The 15827-nt window shown below is 41.6% G+C and overlaps 1 non-coding gene across 1 annotated transcript; it reads left to right on the forward strand.

Moving 5' to 3' along the window:
- The first annotated feature begins 9933 nt into the window (after positions 1-9933).
- LOC129459023 (U6 spliceosomal RNA) lies at positions 9934-10040 on the forward strand. The gene has a single exon (XR_008649841.1). It is a non-coding gene; the product is annotated as a U6 spliceosomal RNA (small nuclear RNA).
- The last annotated feature ends 5787 nt before the right edge of the window (positions 10041-15827 follow it).

Raw genomic sequence — 15827 nt, forward strand, 5'->3', positions numbered from 1 at the left:
CTGTGTCAGCCTCCCAAGTAGCTGGGATTACAGGTACCCACCACCATGCCCAGCTAATTTTTGTATTTTTAGTAAAGATGGGGTTTCACCATGTTGGCCAGGATGGTCTCAAACTCCTGACCTCAGGTGATCCACCCACCTCGACCTCCCAAAGTGCTGGGATTACAGGTGTGAGCCACCAGGCCCAGCTAATTTTTGTATTTTTTTGTAGGGACAGTGTATCACCATGTTGCCCAGGCTGGTCTCAAACTCCTGGGCTCAAGCGATCCTCCTGCCTTGGCTTTCCAAGTATGTGGAACATATATTTCTATGGACGTATTTTGCATCTGTAACTGCTTTGAAATATGTAGGCCTTCTTTTACACCTGCCAAAGTGTTGGATACACATTTCCTGAGGCCTTTCATATCATTCAGTCCATAAAATTATGTTGTCCATCAGATCCTCTCAATGCACTGGTTGTAGCTCTAACAGTTTTCCTGAGGAAACCAGTCAGTTTTGGTTGCTGAATGCAGCCTATATAAGCACAAATTATGAAATCCTGGTAAGAATGAAGGTAGGGTAGCAGGGTCATTAAGAGCCTGGGATTTGAGGTCAGAAAGCTCAGGTCTTCCATTTGTACTTTGCCTCCTTCTTGGTGGCAAAGTAATGCTTGGCTTTTTTAACTTGCATTCCTCATAAGTAAAAATGACAAAAATGATGAAATCCAGTAGTTTTTGTGGTAAGATGTAAATAAGAAATAAAATACTCAGTGTCATGTCAGAGAAAGAAAGTACTCAACGTGTCATCAAAAGTGAATATGGAGGTTGGGCGCAGTGGTTCACACCTGTAATCCCAGCACTTTGGGAGGCTGCGGCAGGTGGATCACTTGACATCAGGAGTTCAAGACCAGCCTGGCCAACATGGTGAAACCCTGTCTCTAATAAAAATACAAAAAATTAACTGGGCAAGGTGGTACAAGCCTGTAATCCCAGCTACTTGGGAGGCTGAGGCAGGAGAATTGCTTGAACCCAGGAGATGGAGGTTGCAATGAGCCAAGATCATGCCACTGCACTCTAGCCTGGGTGACAAAGTGATACTCCATCTCGAAAGAAAAAAAAAAGTGATTATGGGCTATGTGACTTGGGATCTTAAGTGAAAGACACGTCTTCCTTAGTGGAATTTTAGAAGACATACTAAAGTTTCTGTTTTTGGGTTTTGTTTCTGACACCAGTTCTATCCTAGTCATATACACTATTAGAGACCTTATAGAAGACCTCGTAGGATTCATATAATTAAACAGCATCATAAAGTGATTTGTGGCTGGGCACGGTGGCTTAACACCTGAAATCCTAGCACTTTGAAAGGCTGAAGCAAGAGGATCACTTGAGGGCACGAGTTTGAGACCAGCCTGTGCAATATAGTGACACTCTATCTCTTAAATAATAAATGAAATAATAATAAATAATAAGGCATAAGGAATAAATAATTATTTATTAATAATAATAAATACAAATAATAAAGTGATTTGCCTTTCTTCTCCTCCTTATTGTATATGGTTAACAAAGCATGTAACAGCACAAAGATTGAATTTCATGCTATACTGTCTGCCTCTAATCAGACATAATTATTTTTAAGAATGTACAAAAAATTGGGGGTGGTAGTATTACCAGCTTGCCTAATAACTCCTAACAGAATCTTTAAAAGACACTATTTGCGATTTGCCACTCTCTTGCTTTCCTACAAAACTCACTGGCTTGTTGAGGAAACATTATATTAATGAGTTGTCCTTTGAAGCTTATCCATCAGGCTGATTGAATAGAAATAGGTACTCAGTACTTTGTGAGAAATGAACATATTTTTCTGAAAGTGAGGCTAGAGTAATGTTCACATGTGGTACAAATAATAGATGTTTGGAACTCAGCCTCAGTGACAGTTAACAAGCAATTTATGTTCTGGCCATGCTGGGGGGAGGACACAAAACAAATCACACCCTCAGTTTTTGTATTTATTTTTTCTCAATCGAGGTATCATCTGACCCTTTCCATTTGGCAAGTGTAGGCATTTTCCATTACAACATTCTGTTTTAAACACCTTCACTACCCCACTGAACTCATTCGATACCACAACATAGAATACTTACAATGACTCACATTTACAAGAATATGTTTATAATGATAAAAAATATTTGCTAACAGATTTCAGAAAGGATTCGTAAATTATTGACAGATAACTAATGACTCTAAGGCATCTTTGCCAAAATCCAAAAAGTATTCAACAATGTCACCTGAACCCATACTGCATGATGATGTTAAAGTTTAGTTAATGAATTACAGTCACTGTAAACTTCCTGACAACACTATTCCAAGACATTATGACATATCTATTAGGAATTGATATTCCTGCAAAATTGGATTTATCATGAACCCCTTGCATGAACAAACTAGAAAGGCCCTTTCAGTATGTTTATAATATGGGTTTATTAAGAACAAACAGCTTAAAATTTTCATCATTCAAATAGACTGATTGCATCAGATATGGAGGAGTTTTTAACAGAAGTCTTGTAAGTACTGAACCAGTTAGTTACTGCCAAACCATTGCTTAATAGTGCATTTTTGCTTGTACCCTTTGCTAACATAGGCATTTGTCACTGATTTTGTATAGAACCTGAGCTAGGGTTGGCACTTTTTTTTTTTAATCAACTTTCTTAATAATCCTCTGCCAAATTATATAAGATGATGGAATGGTACATTTTGGAAGGAGTGACTAAGTAAAGATTTCTTCTCATTCTTTTAAATAACTGTGAGAAATGTGGCACCTGGCGGAAAGATAAGTGACTTTTACACAATACTATTATGGCCAGGTAAATATTACTCACTTTTTATAACACTAATAATTAAACAGAGCCTTCGTCAATCTTTTGGCAATTGAAATGTTTAAGGCTTTACTCTCTTCTAGGCTTGTGCTGAGTTCCCCACGTTTATCACAATCTATGATCTGTGTCTGATGGCTCATAGTTCATATCTTTATTTAGAGTACAAGAAATAAACTCAAAATCATTTTGTTTCAATTTAAGGCCTTTAAAGACATTTAAGCAAACAACTAAATGATCTAAATTGTTTTTAAAAGAGGAAACTGTAGCATATCCAAAGTGATTTCCCTAGGAAACACAGCATAATTATTATTAAAACACAAAGCTACAAAATAGATCTCAGGCATATATTTATTTATTTTTTTTTGAGACAGTCTTATTCTGTTGTCCAGGCTACAGTGCAGTGGCACAATCTCGGCTTGCTGCAACCTCCACCTCCTGGGTTCAAGCTATTCCCCTGCCTCAGTTTCCCAAGTAGCTGGGACTACAGGCACATGTCACTATACCCGGCTAATTTTTGTATTTTTTAGTAGAGATAGGGTTTTGCCATGTTGGCCAAGCTGGTCTCGAACTCCTGACCTCAGGTTACCCACCTGCCTTGGCCTCCCAAAGTGCTGGGATTACAGGCATGAGCCACCACACCCAGCCATCTCAGGCACTCTTAATTCATGAAATTGAATGTTATGTATTACCTAATAGTCTGGCAGACTACATAAATAAAACAATCATTCAAATAATAGATTTTCCTCTAGACTGAAATATTTTATGTGGGTGAAACTTACGTGGGGCTATATAACTCAATTTTGATTTATGTCTCAGTTATTTTCATCGACTTTTTTTTTTTTTCCCTCTCAGTCTTTTGCGAAGTAAGAAAATACAAATAATATTATTTTTAATAAAAAAAATAAAGTATCTGGGCATGGTGGCTCACACCTGTAATCCCAGCACTTTGGGAGGCTTAGGCAGGAGAACAACTTGAGCTCAAGAGTTCAAGACCAGCCTGAACAACGTAATGAGACCTCATCTCTATAAAAAATAAAGAAAATTAGCTATATGGTGGCACACACCTGTAGATCTGTGATCAGTCAAAATATCAATCTACTAACTGTAATAGGATAATAGCGTAAATGCACGTATGTTATATGTTCTATTATATTTGAGAAAGAAAGGATAAAACCAAAAAGGAAAGAGTTAATTGGCTGGGCGTGTTGGCTCACGCCTGTTATCCCAGCACTTTGGGAGGCTGAGGCCAGCAGATTACTTGAGGTCAGGAGTTTGAGACCAGCCTGGCCAACATGGTGAAATCCTGTCTCTACTAAAAATACAAAAATTAGCTAGGGGTGGTGGTGTGCGCCTGTAATCCCAGCCATTTGGGAGGCTGAGGCACAAGAATTGCTTGGACACAGGAGGCAGATGTGGCCACTGCACTCCAGCCTGGGTGACAAAGCGTCTCAAAAAAAAAAGAAAAAGAAAAAGAAAGAAAGAGTTAATTAAAAGACACTGAGGATACCTAAAAAGGTCACTTTATAGTATATGAAATTGTAAAAACAAAAAGAGTTTCAAAAAGAGAGGCTCACTTTCTACCTTTTTTATTTCCATGAATCTGACAACTTATACCCTCAAGCATTATTTTGATACTAAATATTAGCATTTTAGATTTTCCTGATCCGTTTGCATTTTTCAGAAGGTCACAACCTATCCACTTTTTCTACATTTACCTAATAATTAAAAAAAAAAAAAGAGGCTTATGTGGTGGCTCACGCCTGTAATCCCAGCACTTTGGTAGGCTGAGGCAGGCAGATCACCTGAGTCAGGAGTTTGAGACCAGCCTGACCAACATGGAGAAACCCCATCTCTGCTAAAAATACAAAATTAGCCGGGCATGGTGGCACATGCCTGTAATCCCAGCTACTCGGGAGGCTGAGGCAGGAGAATCACTTGAACCCGGGAAGCAGAGGTTGTGGTGAGCCAAAATCGTGCCATTGCACTCCAGCCTGAGAAACAAGAGTGAAACTCTGTCTCAAAAAAAAAAAAAAAAAAAATTGTGCCTTCTTTTTGCTTTAAGACCATTTAGTATAATCTCAAGCTTTAAGATCATACTAAATGATCTCAAAACTTTATTTTACTTATACTAATATTAGGATACATTAGAATTGGAGCAGCTCTGTTATTAGAAATGTGATTTCTGACTACATTTTCAAGCCTTCTTTACATCTATACACTCACATATTATTTCTACACTTTTTTATATTCATTTTTTCTTTTTGCCTTTTTTAAAAATAGAGATGAGGGTCTCACTATGTTGCTCAGGCTGGTCTTGAACTCCTGGCCTCAAGTGATCCTCCCATCTCAGCCTCCCAAAGTGCTAAAATTACAGGCATGAGCCACTGTGCCTGGCCATTTCTACACTTATTGAACACATAATTATGCCAGACACTCTTTTAAGTGCTTTACATACATTCTATCACTTAGTTTAAAAAAAATTTATTTACCTCTATTTTATACATGAGAAAAATTAATGCTTGAAAATTTTAAGTAATTTGACCAATGCTACACAGATGGTATATGATTGATAGAGCTGGACTCAGATCCATGTCTGACTTCAATGCTATTATATTGCCTGAAATGCTATCATAATGCTTGACAAATTATTTTGTGAATTTAATGATATGTATGCCTGGCACATGGCAGCCAATACATTTGCTATCAATATTAATATTGCTGGTATATACTGGAGAAACTCAAAGTACTGTAAACAGAGTTGGTAATGCATTGTGTCCTTATATATGTCCTTCAGTAAACATATGCATAATGCCCCAAATGAAACTCATTCTTTTTCTTTTTTTTTTTCTTTTTGAGATGGGGTCTTCCTCTTGTTGCCCAGGCTGGAGTGCAATGGCATGATTTCAGCTCACTGCAACCTCTGCCTCCCAGGTTCAAATGATTGTCCTGCCTCAGCCTCACAAGTAACTAGGATTACAGGCTCCTGCCACCACACCCAGCTAATTTTTTGTATTTTTAGTAAAGAGAGGTTTTCACCACGTTGGGCAGGCTGGTGTCGAACTTTTGACCTCAGGTGATCTACCCGCCTTAGCCTCCGAAAGTGCTGGGATTACAGGTGTGAGCCACCATGCCTGGCCAGATATTTTTCATTTTGAATGCCACTTAAAAAAAAAGAAAAGGATTAATAGGCTGAGCGCAGTGCCTCATGTCTGTAATCTCAGCACTTTGGGAGGCTGAGGTGGGAGGACCACTTGAGCCCAACAGTTCGAGGCTACAGTGAGCTACAGTGAGTACAGTGATTATGCCACCGTACTCCCGCCTGGGGGACATTGAGACCTTGTGTTGGAACAAAAAAAAAGAGTGAAATATCAGGATTCATATTCTAGAAGGAAAAAAGTGAAGTATTCATGGGAAGAATTTATTGTTGCATGAGGAATCAAGCAACTATATGAGTGAAAGAATCAAGCAAAAAAGGAGAAAATAAAGTATAAATATATGATCACATTTATGCATTTATATAAAAGTCTGTATGCAAAAAAAGAGAGATTAAAACAATTTAGTGGACAAGCAAAAGGAAAGATATATGAATCACCTGTAATCCTGACGTTCTGAGATCATGTTTTAAAGTATTTTCTTCTAGCAGATATCTATGTATTTAAATATTTAAATATTGGCTGGTCATGTAATTCCAGCACTCTGGGAGGCCAAAGCAGGATGACCACTTGAACCCAGGAATTCAAGAGCAGCCTGGACAGCAAAATGAGACCCCATCTCTACAAAAACTAAAAAAATTAACCAGGTGTGATGGCATGAACCTGTGGTCCCAGCTAGGCAGGGGCCTAAGGCAGGAAGATTTTTTTGAGCCTGGGAGGTTGAGGCTGCAGTGAGCCCTGTTCGCTCCACTGCATTCTAACCTAGGTGACAGAGTGAGACGTTGTCTCAAAACAAAAAACAAAAGCAAAACCCCAAATTAAATATAGACAAAACTGTAATATATTGTGTATATTGTTTTATATCCCGCTGTTGTTTAAAACAGTTACCGTGGCTGGGTTGGATGGCTCATGTCTCTAATCCTAGCACTTTGGGAAGCCGAGCCAGGAGGATCATTTGAGCCCAGAAGTTTGAGACCAGCCTGGGCAACATAGAGAGACCTCCTCTCTGTTCAAGAAATTTTAGGCTGAGCACACTGGTTCACACCTGTAATCCCAGTACTTTGGGAGGCCAAGGTGGGCAGATTATTTGAGGTCAGGAGTTTGAGACCAGCCTAGCCAACATAGTGAAACCCTGTCTCTATTAAAAATACAAACATTAGCCAGGTGTGGTGGTGCATACTTGTAGCCCCGGCTACTCAGGAAGCTGAGGTTGGGAGAACTGCTTGAGCCCAGGAGTTCGAGGCTGTAGTGAGCTATGATTGTGCTACTGCACCCTAGCCTAGGTGACAGAGTGAGGTGAGACTCCATCTCAGAAAAAAAAAAAAAGAAAAAAAAAAGGGACAAGAAAAGCAGAGAGTTGTAAAGTTAAATTTTTTTCCGAAGGTCCACTGGCTAGGAGGGACTGGGGCTGAGATTCGTGGGTCTATCTAGTCCTAGTGCTCGAGTGCTCATCACTCTGCTGTACTCTCTTCTTTATTGAGCTGGGACCAGATCTGGCTTCAGGGTTTGTCAAATAAGGTCAGTGTGTCCTGTCACTCACCATGGTAAATTACATGGCCAGTTTGGCTCCTAGTCTTTTCTCCTTTTACAGTTTGGCAGATGGTTATTGACATAGTACTATACGGTGATCTGAGACAAATCCTGTAGTAGGAAACCAAATCAAAAAGGTCAGAATGTCCTTTGAGAGTCAGTAGAAAGAGCCTGGTTTCTGTGTACCAAGCTAAAGATATGAAGTGGTCATGCCCTTTTTCCTCCCCAGTTGTGAGGCTTAGGCTGTCTGAGAGTTACATCCATCATATCTCTTTGCTTCTGAATCATCAGTGAACAGAAAATTGAGGACAATCAGTAGACGCAGGGGACAAGGGGTGGGATTTTCTATAATAAATGGTGGAAAGGAAGTACAGTGTCCATTAAACAGACGGGTGACATTAACCAGGTACATGACAACACTGAAACCTATGTTATTTTTAAATAAGAGATATGAATCCTGAAACTCCAACAGTTGACAAGCTAAAAGTTAAAATGCTTGAGAATATATTTTGTACAATCCCAAATTTATAGGCTTCAAGAGAACCACAACCTAGAGTGCCAGGAGCAAACTACTTTAAAGACATGAGCTTTTTCTTTTTTAGAGGCAAGGTCTCACTTTGTCACCCAGACTGGAGTGCAGTAGCATGATCACAGCTCGCTGAGCCTCGAATTCCTGGCCTCAAGCAATCCTCTTGCCTCAGCCTCCTACTACAAGCAAGCAAACAACATATCTGGCTAATTTTTTTTTAATTTTTGTAGAGATGGTGGGGAGCGGGTCTCACTGTATTGCCCAGGCTGGTCTCGAACCCTTGGCCTCAAGTTATCCTCTTGTCTTGGCCTCCCACATTGCTGGGATTACAGGTGAGAGCCACTGCACCTGGCCAATGTGCACTTTTTAACTGAGATGCCCAAGCTTTCTAATCACAGTTCTAGTAAAATGGCCGTGAGTAGTCCATTTTGGTAGAGGAATTAGAGGAGAATGACAAATAACTGCACATTCTTGCTGGCCCTGATTCTGCAGTTCTTTGTTCTGATATGATGAAATTTTAATTTTCATGAAGTGGCTGCCCAACTGGAGGGAGGTTTAAGGAACACTTTCCCTTTAGTTAGTTCATTAAAAGTAAACACTTTTGCGTTCTTTCCCAAATCCAGTCTCAGTACTGTGGTTAGTTAGGCTTGTCTGCAGCTAATCATTGTATCAGAGATTTGGGGTGTCAGTTAATGGGCTAATGGTTTGAACAGTTGACATTGAATTTCTTTTCATAGTAACGCCTAAGGTAAGCTCCATACCTTTATGATAAAGGATGGATGCCAGATTTGACTTCTGATTTGGCTATCTGATGAACTAGAGGCATTTAACAAAAAAATTAATGTGACTTTGGTCTACACCATCTTTGAATAAAGTCCTCAGTTTTGTATTTAGCACAGCACTAAATATTCTTTACACAGTTTATTGAGAGACTATTTTTAAAAATCAGCCTTTATGTAAGTGAAAGGATAGGTTATTCTTTCTTTCTTTCTTTCTTTCTTTCTTTCTTTCTTTCTTTCTCTCTCTTTCTTTCTTTCTCTTTCTTTCGAGATGAGTTTTGCTCTTGTCACTCAGGCTGGAGTGCAATGGTGCAATCTCCGCCTTCCGGGTTCAAGCGATTCTCCTGCCTCAGCCTCCTGAGTATCTGGGATTACAGGTGCCTGCCACCAGGCCTGGCTAGTTTTTGTATTTTTAGTAGAGACAGGAGTTTTACCATGTTGGCCAGGCTGGTTTCAAACTCCTGATCTTAGGTAATCTGCCCACCGAGGCCTCCCGAAGTTCTGGGATTACAGGCGTGAGCCACTGTGCTCAGTCAGGTTATTCCTTCTCTCTTTCTTCCCTCCCTCCTTCCCTCCCTCTCCTCCTTCCCTCCCTCTCCTCCTCCCTTCCTTCCTTCCTTCCTTCCTTCCTGCCTTCCTTCCTTCCTTCCTTCCTGCCTTCCTTCCTTCCTTCCTTCCTTTTTCTTTCCTTTCCGCTTCTTCCTTTCTTCTTTTCTTTCCTTCTTTCCTTCTTCCTTTCTTCCTTTTCCTTCCTTTCTTCCTTTTCCTTCCTTTCTTTTGATGGAGTCTCACCCTGTCGCCCAGGCTGCAGTGCAGTGGCAGAATCATAGCCCACTACAGCCTTGAACTCCTGGGCTCAAGCAATCCTCTCACCTCAACCTCCCAAGTAGCTGGGATTACAGGTGCATGCCACCACACCCAGCTACTTTTTGCATTTTTAGTAGAAACGGGGTTTCACCATGTTGGCCAAGCTGGTATTGAACTCCCGATCTCAAATGATCTGCCTACCTCGGCCTCCTAAAGTGCTGAGATTACAGGTGTGAGCCACCTCACCTGGACAGGTTATTTTTTCAATTAAAACAATAGATTTAAGTGCTCGCTCTAGCAGCACATATACCAAAATTGGAACAATACAGAGAAGATCAGCATAGCTCCTGCGCAAGGATGACATACAACTTCATGAAGCATTCCGTATTTTAAAAATTAAAACAAACAAAACACACACACACGCACAAAGACCCCAATGGATTAAAATATATCCTGAATCTGGCCAAGTGTGGTGGCACACACCTGTAATCCCATCACTCTGGGGGGCTGGAGCAGGCTGATTGCTTGAGCTCAGGAATTCCAGACCAGCCTGGGCAACATGTTGAAACCCCTTCTCTTTTTTTGTTAATTTTTTTTTAAATTTAAAATGTATATTTAAAATTAAAAAAATATATATCCTGAATCCATCATTAAGCAGCTCATGTTCTCTCCCTGTCTTACTCTGCAGGCATATCGTTAGGTTATTTTCCTCTTGAAGACATCACTTTTCTTTTGGTTTTCTTTTTGAGACAGGGCCTCACTCCTGTTGCCCAGTTTGGAGTGCAGTGGTGCAATCTTGGCTTGACCTCCTGAGTTCAGGTAATCCTCCCACCTCAGCCTGCCTAGTAGCTGGGCTACAGGCGCGCACCACCATATCTGACTAATTTTTGTATTTTTTTGTAGAGATGGAGTTTCACCATGTCCCCCAGGCTGGTCTTGATCTCTTGAGCTCAAAGGATCTGCCTGCCTCTGCCTCCCAAAGTGCGATTATCCTCATGAGCCACTCTGCTGAGTCACCCTTGGTTTTTGTAAGTTTCAAGTAACAGAAAGCCAAGACAACTGTCTTCAACAATAAGAAAAATATACTCTCCCTCACTCAATAAGAGGTTCAAAGGTGGGGCAGCCCCAGTGCTGCTTAATCCATGGCTCAGTGACCTCATCAGGGCCCTATTTCTTTCTATCGCTGCCGTTGTCAACTTGTTGACTTATCCTCTGATAGCTTTTGTTGTTGCGGGGTGGCTGCAGCAGTTCTAGGAATCACATTGGAACAACAACAAAAACAAAAACAATGTCCAGTGCAAGAAATTAGGGTATTCGGTATTCTGTTTTCTCTTTTGTCTTTTTTTCTTTCTTTCTTTCTTTTCTTTTCTTTTTTTTTTTTTTTTTTTTGAGACAGAGTCTTGCTCTGTCACCAGGCTGGAGTGCAGTGGCACAATCTCGGCTCACTGCAAGCTCTGCCTCCCAGGTTCAAACGATTCCCCTGTCTCAGCCTCCTGAGTAGCTGGGTCTACAGGCATGCACCACCATGCCCAACTAATTTTTCGTATTTTAGTAGAGATGGGGTTTCACCATGTTGGCCAGGATGGTCTTGATCTCCTGAACTTGTGATCCCCTCACCTCGGCCTCCCAAAGTGCTGGGATTACAGGCGTGAGCCACCGTGCCTAGCCCTCTTTTTTCATTCCAGAAAAGAAATACTCCAAATAAACCCCCTGGAAGTTTCCTTTTTTTTTTTTTTTTGAGATGGAATCTCGCTCTGTCACCCAAGCCACAGTGCAGTGGCACAATCTCGGCTCATTGCATCCTCTGCCTCCCAGGTTCAAGCAATTCTCCTGCCTCAGACTCCTGAGTAGCTGGGATTACAGGTGTCTGCCACCATGCCTGGCTGATTTTTTCGTGTTTTTAGTAGAGTTGGGCATTTCACCATGTTGGCCAGGCTGGTTTCAAATTCCTGACCTCAAGTGATCCACCTGCCTTGGCCTCCCAAAGTGTTAGGATTACAGCAGTGAGTCACCATGCCCAGCCAGGTTCCTCTCTATATCATTGATGAGATACTAGTCATATGCCCACTCCATAAACCAGTCACTGGGAAGGGGAATGGAATGGCCATTAGAATATTCAGGACTTATCCCTGAGCTGAGCTCACTATAGGGTTAGTTTTCTTTTTCTTTTCCTTTTCCTTTTTTTTTCGAGACGGAGTCTTGCTTTATTGCCCAGGCTGGAGTGCAGTGGTGCAATCTTGGCTTACTGCAGCCTCTGCCTCCTGGGTTCAAGCTATTCTCCTGTCTCAGCCTCGTGAGTAGCTGGGACTACAGGCACACGCCACTATGCCTAGATAATTTTTGTATTTTTAGTAGAGGGGTTAGACCATATTGGTCAGGCTGGTCTCGAACTCCTGACCTCAGATAATCCGCCCGCCTCAGCCTCCCAAGGTGCTGGGATTACAGGCATGAGCCACCATGCCTGGCCTTATAGGGTTACTTTTCTAGAGAGGAAAAATTGGGTGTCTGTTGGCAAGGAAGAAAGAGAATAGGTTGGGGTAAGCAATCAATACTGTGTGCCATGTCCCTTAAATATTTTTATCTTGCCCTCGGTAACACCTATGACATTTTAGCAATTATTAATTTCACATAAGTAGGCAGGACAGAGTTTGCAGAGTTGGAATAGGACAGTCTGTTTGTGGAGGACTTAACATTCTGAGGCAGAAAGGAGGCTTACATGCAATGAGGCAAGAGAAATGTATGTGGATCATCGAGGTGGGTTAGCTTGAGTTCAAACCTATCAACGAACCACCATTTCTTAACCAACTGTGTTAAAATATGATGTACACAGGCAAAAGCCCTGGTAACCAGAAATAAACCTGAAGCCCTACAAAAACCTTAGAAAGCCTATATTTCCCTAGGATTTTATGCCAGCAATACAGAAGCTGTAAAAACTGCCACCAACTGACCAGGGCACCATAATGACCTGGGCAGTCATTATCATAATGCACAGAGAAATTGCAGAAAGGAAACAAAATTGGTAGCTGGGTATGGTGGCTCATGCCTATAATCCCAGCACTTTGGGAAGTCAAGGCAGGAGGATCACTTGAATGCAGGAGTTTAAGACCAGCCTGGGCAACGTAACAAGATTCTGTCTCTACAAAGAAAAGAAGAAAAATTAGCCAAGTGTAGTGGCAATCACCTGTGGTTCCAGCTACTTGGGAGGCTGAGGTGGGAGGATGGCTTGAGCCTGGGAGATGGAGGCACAGTGAGCTGTGATTGGGCCACTGTACTCTGCCTGTGTGACAGGGTGAGACCTTGTCTCAAAAACAAAAAGAAAAAGAAAAAAAGAAAGATAAGAGAAAATTGGGTTTGTCAGAACATTCACAGAGAGCTGGCAGAAAGTAGAATAAAAATGTATGTGATCCTTATATATAGATATTATCCCATTTGAATATTCCAGTCCTAACTTCTGTCTCACTAATAATAATAGCAAATGTTGGCTGGGCTTGGTGGCTCACGCCTATAATCCCAGCACTTTGGGAGGCTGAGGTGGGTGGATCACGAGGTCAGGAGATCGAGACCATCCTGGCCAACATGGTGAAACCCTGTCTCTACTAAAAATACAAAAATCAGCTAGGCATGGTGGTGTGCGCCTGTAGTCCAAGCTACTCAGGAGGCTGAGACAGCAGAATCACTTGAACGCAGGAGGCGGAGGTTGCAATGAGTCGGAATCGCACCACTGCATACCAGCCTGGGTGACAGAGTGAGACTTTGTCTCAAAGAAAAAAAAAAGCAACATTTAAATAGGAATTACTGGGGACCTGATGCTGTCCTACACACTTTATATTAACTACTTTGTTCAACAACCCTGTAAGGTACTACTATTATCATCACTCCCATTTTACACATGAAGGAGGAACTGAGGAACAGCCAGGCGTGGTCGCTCACGCCTGTAATCCCAGCACTTTGGGAGGCCGAGGTGGGCAGAGGTCAGGAGTTCGAGACCAGCCTGGCCAACATTGTGAAACCTCTCTCTACTAAAAATACAAAAATTAGCTGAGCATGGTGGTGCGTGCCTGTGGTCCCAGCTATTCGGGAGGCTGAGGCATGAGAATCGCTTGAACCCAGGAGTCAGAGACTGCAGTGGGCTGAGATCATGCCACTGCACTCCAGCCTAGGCAACAGAGCAAGACCCTGTCTCAAAAAAAAAAAAAAAAAAAAAAAAAAAAAAAGAATTGAGGCACAGAGAGATTGTGAAGAGATCGTATCGTAAGTGGAAGAAACGGAGACTCCATTATTTATTTTTGCCCCTAGCCACTATTCCCTATGGCTTCTTTTAGGAAACTTGAGCCTGTCAAATATGCCAGTTTGATAAGCTTTTGCCTTAACAAGTTATTTCACTTAACTCTAGTAAAGAATGTTATATTACATGAGCATGTTAAATATTCTTTCACCATTAGTTTTCTTACTAGTTTTTTTTTAATGATTGTTTTGTGTTTTACAACATTCTCTAAGTTTAAATAGAAAATTCAAGCAAGACTTCGGTTAACACCACCGACAAATATAGAGCTAGAAATCATACATTGTTTATTTGTGTGTGTGTATGTTACAGGGAGACTTTCTACTGTGACAATAAATAATCTTAGAGGCAATGATAATTATATTTGAATGTGCAAGTCACTGTTTTTCTAGAATACCTTTAAACACACAATTAGGTCTTTTATTCTTATATTCTAAAAATGTTTAATTAGAAAAGGTCTGTTCATCAATGGATGAATGGATAAACAAAATATGGCCTATATACCCAATGGAATATTATCCAGCCATTAAAAAGAGTGAAGTCGGCTGCGTGTGGTGGCCCATGCCTGTGATCCCAGCACTTTGGGAGGCTGAGGTGAGCAGATCGCCTGAGGTCAGGAGTTCGAGACCAGCCTGGCCAACATGGAGAAACCCTGTCTCAACTAAAAATACAAAAATTAGCCAGGTGTAGTGGTGGGCACCTGTAATTCCAGCTACTCAGGAGGCTGAGGTGGGAGAATTGCTTGAACCCAGGAGGCAGAGGTTGCAGTGAGCCGAGATCACACTACTGCACTCCAGCCTGGGTGACAGAGTGAGACTCCATTTCAGAAAAAAAAAAAGTGAAGTTGTGTTATTTGCAGCAACATGGATGGAACTGGAGCTCATTATGTTAAGTGAAATAAGGCAGGCATAGAGAGACAAATATCTCATGTTCTCACTCATATGAGGGAGTTAAAAAGTAGCTCTCATAAAGATAGAGAGTAGATTGGTGGTTACCAGAGGCTGGGAAGGGTAGCAGGGAGAGGGAGATGAAGAGAGGTCGATTAATGGGTACAAATATACACTTAAAAGAAATAAGACCTGGTGTTTGTGTTTGATAGATCAGTAGAGTAACTACAGTTAACATTAACTGACTGCACAGTTGATGTTTGTTTTTGTTTCTGTTTGAGACAGAGTCTCCCTCTGTCACGCAGGCTGCAGTCCAGTGGCACAATCAGGCCTCACTGCAGCCTCAACTTCCTGCACTCAAGCAATTTTCCAGCCTCAGCCTCCCGAATAGCTGGGACTACAGGTGTGCACCACCAAGCCTGGCTAATTTCTGTATTTTTTTGTAGAGAAGGAGTTTCACCATGTTGCCCAGGCTGGTCTCAAACTCCTGGGCTCAAGTGATCTGCCCTCCTCGGCCTCTCAAAGTGCTGGGATAACAGGGGTGAGCCATCACACCCGGCCAGGATAGAATAATTGAAATAGCTAGGAGAGAATAACTTGAATGCTCCTAGTTAAGGTCATGAATATCCCGATTATCCTGATTTGATTGTGTACATGTAGCAAGTTATCCCATGTACTCCGAAATATGCATCTCTAATATGTATCAATTAAAAAATAGTGCTCAGGCCAGGTGTGGTGGCTTACGCCTGTAATTTCAGCACTTTGGGAGGCCAAGGAGAGTGGATCATTTGAGGTCAGGAGTTCAAGACCAGCCTGGCCAACATCGTGAAACCCCATCTCTACTAAAAATACAAAAATTAGCCAGGTATGGTGGTGCACACCTGTAATTCCAGCTACCCGGGAGGCTGAGGCATGAGAATCACTTGAACTCGGGAGGTGGAGGTTGCAATGAGCCAAGATTCCACCACTGCACTCTAGCCTGGGTGGTGAAGTGAGACTCTGTCTCAGAA

Source organism: Symphalangus syndactylus, chromosome 19 (genome assembly GCF_028878055.3).
Source record: "Symphalangus syndactylus isolate Jambi chromosome 19, NHGRI_mSymSyn1-v2.1_pri, whole genome shotgun sequence".
Classification (NCBI taxonomy): Eukaryota; Metazoa; Chordata; class Mammalia; order Primates; family Hylobatidae; genus Symphalangus; species Symphalangus syndactylus.